Source organism: Crocodylus porosus, unplaced genomic scaffold (assembly GCF_001723895.1).
Source record: "Crocodylus porosus isolate Cpor-Errol unplaced genomic scaffold, CroPor_comp1, whole genome shotgun sequence".
Classification (NCBI taxonomy): domain Eukaryota; kingdom Metazoa; phylum Chordata; order Crocodylia; family Crocodylidae; genus Crocodylus; species Crocodylus porosus.
The window spans coordinates 14,069,875-14,073,644 of NW_017728922.1; the positions used below are offsets into that span (position 1 = coordinate 14,069,875).

Consider the following 3,770-nt stretch of genomic DNA (forward strand, 5'->3'; position numbering starts at 1 on the left):
ATCTTAGTGTCATCAGCAAATTTGAACAGGGAGCTTTTTACCCCCTTGTCCAAATCGCTGATGAAGATGTTGAACAGTGCTGGCCCTGTGGAACCCCACTGCCCATGTCTTTCCAGGTTGAGAAGGACCCATCCACTACCACCCTCTGGGTGCAGCCCTCCAGCCAGTTGGCAACCCATTTGACTGTGTGGGCATCAACACCACAGTCCCCCAGTTTCTTAATGAGAAAGGGGTGAGAGACAGTGTCAAAAGCTTTCTGGAAGTCCAGGAAGACTATGTCCACTGCTACCCCTGCATCTAATGATCTGGTAATCTGGTCGTAGAAGGTCACCAGGTTGGTCTGACAGGACCTGCCACTGATAAACCCATGTTGGTTGCCCCTAAGCATGCATTCCCCTGCTGGCCCCCCATGGATGTGTGCCAGTATAATTTTCTCATACAGCTTGCCTAGGATTGAGGTAAGACTAACTGGCCTATAGTTTCCTGGGTCCTCCTTCCTCCCTTTTTTGAAGATGGGAACCACGCTGGCCCTCTTCCAGTCCTCCAGCACCACACCAGAGCACCACAAGTGCTCATAAAGCTGTGCCAGGGGTCCTCCAATGACCTCGGCCAATTCCTTTAGAACTCTAGGGTGGAGATCATCCAGGCCGGCTGACTTGAATACGTCCAGCCCCTCCAGAAGCTCCCTAACTAGTTCCTCACTAACCTTTGGCCCAGGTGTGCCTCCCCCGGGGCCCGAGGGGGGCCCAGCAGGGAGGTTACTGTTCTGGTCCCTACTTAGGAAGACAGAGGCAAAGAAATCATTAAACATGTTAGCTTTGTTGTCTGGTGTAATGACCAAATTTCTCGACGCGTCCTGCAAGGAACCCACGTTACCCGGGACCTTCTTTTTGCCCCCTATGTATTTAAAAAAGGACTTCTTATTGTCCTTAATCTGAGAAGCTAGTTCTAATTCCATCTCTGCCTTAGCCTTCCTAACTGCCCCCCTACATCCCCAAGCGACTGCAGAATAGTCATCCCTGGTGATGACCCCTTCTTTCCATTGGGTATACGCCTCCTTTTTGGCAAGGAGACATTCCCTGATGCTTTTGGTGAGCCATGGAGGCTTGTGTGCTCTCCTGCTCCCTTTGTTATTATTTAAAATAATCATTGATTATAATATTGATTACTTTTAATAATCAATGTTAGTAAGTAGGGCTGTCTGAAGCTTTGGGTGCTGATTCAATTCGGAGGACTTTCAGCCCAATTTGGCAGCTGAATTTGGCACTTGAGTCCAGGCTGTTGTGTGAGATGCATGGGTGAAAGCCTGCTGCACCCCTGTGAGCCCAGGGACCCCCAGGAGAGACTCCAGGACCCCTAAATAGCTCCAGTCTACCCGCAGGTAAGCAGGGGCACATGTTGGGAGGGACATAGCCAGCCAGGAAGTGGCTGAGTGGAGCCAAGAAGGGTCACGCCCCCCATCAGGATCCTACTTGGCCCAGCTCCCCAGGGAACTGCATGACTGAAGCCTCACGAACAGGCCATGCAAACAGGCAAGCTTCTCAGCCTGGAGTGCAAGTTAACGTGGGAGTTTCTGCAGGATGGTGAGTGGGAGGGCCCATGGCCCTGCCAGCAATCCCCCTACCAGTGGCATGATAAAGATGGGCACACACCACAACCTAAGGCTCCCCTCAGAGTCTGCAACCTCCCCCTCTGGCACCTCAGATGCCTCCACCCAGATGGAACCCATGGTTCTGGGCTCCACACAGATGAAGCCCCTGACTCTCAGCTGTGGGGGCTGCCTGACATATTTCCAGGCTTATGGTACTGGGAGCATTGCCACCTCCCCTTGCACAGTTTGCTCCACTTTGGAACCTCTGGAACATCAGATTGAGAAGCTCCAGGCCACGGTCCAGAGTCTGCATGCCATCAGGGATGGTAAGCAGGAGATCGATTCCTACTACCAGGCCCTTCACCCCCTGGAGGCAGAGGGTAAACCAAGGTCACCTCTTAGGACAAGGGAGGACTTGGGGATCTCCCATACTGTCCAGCCAGGGGGTTGGACCAAGGTGGTCAAGGGCCCAAAGGCATGCTGCACCAAGGTCCTCTCCCCTCTGGGGCTCTGTAACAGGTATGGACATCTTTCAGCCCCAGTTGAGCCTGCAGAGATGCTAGTTTCTGTAAGCAAGGGAGGATCACCCACCCTACACTCCCTAAGACAAAACACAGAGTGGTCATCATGCCCCGACAACCTAGCCCAGGAGGTCTGCTACTTCCTGGGGGCCCACATCAAGGACATAGCAGAGAGGATCCCAAAGATTATTCAGCCCTCTGACCACTACCCTATGCTCCTTATCCATGTGGGCACAAATGACAGGGCTCAGAGCAATCCAAACTGGGTCATGAGAGACTACATGGCTCTGGGAGTGGGGCTTATGGGGTGTGGGGTGCAGGTGGTCTTTTTCTTGTTCCTCCTGGTTGCTAGTCATTGGCGCAGGAGGGAGAGATGGGTTGAGGTAGTCAACCAAAGACTGCAGTGCTGAAGACTTCAGCTTCCACAATCACAGTCCACTCTTTGGTGAGAGAGGTGATGGTCTACTGGGGAGAGATGGCCTCCATTTCACTCCATTGGAGAGGAGGCTCTTCTCAGCCAGACTGGCTGACCTGCTCAACTGGGCTTTAAACTGAGTCTGCTGGGGATTGGGGGGATTACCACCACTGCTGGCCCACTGGGGGACCCTTGTACATGCAGTGGGCCAAGGCACATAAGGGAACATACCCCTACCCTAGCTCCAGAACGATTGGTGGGGAAGGCAAGGGTCCCCAGTGGGACACTTTCCTGCCTGTACAGCAATGCCAGGACCTTGGGGAATAAACAGGAGGAGCTGGTCCTCTTGCTAAACAAGAATAACTATGACCTCATAGGGATAACAGAGACCTGGTGGGACTCCACCTATGACTGGGCCACAGGCATAGAAGTCTATACCCTGTACAGGTATGATTGTGCAGATAAAAGGGCAGGGATGTATCCCTCTATGTGAAGGACAGCTACACATACCTCCAAATTGACATTGGAACCCAGGAGGGATGACTGGAGTCTCTCTGGGTCAAAATACATGGGGAATGTGGCTCAGGGGACATCATGGTAGGAGTCTGCTACAGATCTTCTAACCAGAAGCAAGAGCTGGACCAGGAATTCACCAGGGAACTGGCTTAGGCTGCATGCTCTCAGTGCATGGTTGTCATGGGAGACTTCATCTACCTGGGTATCTCATGGGAAAAGCATTCGTCCAAATCCGATAGGTCACAAAGCTTCCTTGTGTGTGGATGAGCTCTACCTGACTCAAGAAGCCTATGAGCTGACAAGAGGCTGAGCATTGTTGGACCTGGTACTGACTAAAGGAGATGACATAGGTAGTGACCTAAGAATCAGTGGAAAGTTGCATGATAGTGACTATGAGCTGATCACCTTTACTATCCATTGTAAAGCTGGCAAGTCAGTCAGCAAAGCAGAAGTCCTTGACTTCAGGAAAGCTGAGTTTGATAAGCTCAGGAGGCTTGTTGTTGAGGCCCTAAGAGCCCTAAGGGACCACAATCAACAGGCAGAGGTGTCCAAGAGGAGTGGTTGCTCCTCACGGGATTGATCCTGACAGGACAAGGGATGGCCATCCCATCTCAGAGGAAAGGTAGCAAAAGAGTGCAGCAACTCCCTTGGCTCACCAGGGAACTGGAGGACCTCCTACACCTCAAAAGAGAGATGTATAAAGGATGGAAGGTTGGAATTGTCTCTG

General features: G+C 52.1%; 1 long non-coding RNA gene across 1 annotated transcript in view; it reads right to left on the bottom strand.

The window, feature by feature from the left end:
• Nucleotides 1-3,114, bottom strand: part of LOC109313343 — a 24,175-nt gene extending 21,061 nt beyond the window's left edge. Inside the window, exon 1 of the long non-coding RNA XR_002102031.1 lies at nucleotides 2,918-3,114. This is a non-coding gene — a long non-coding RNA (uncharacterized LOC109313343). The remainder of the gene's footprint in view (nucleotides 1-2,917) is intronic.
• Nucleotides 3,115-3,770: the final 656 nt, after the last annotated feature.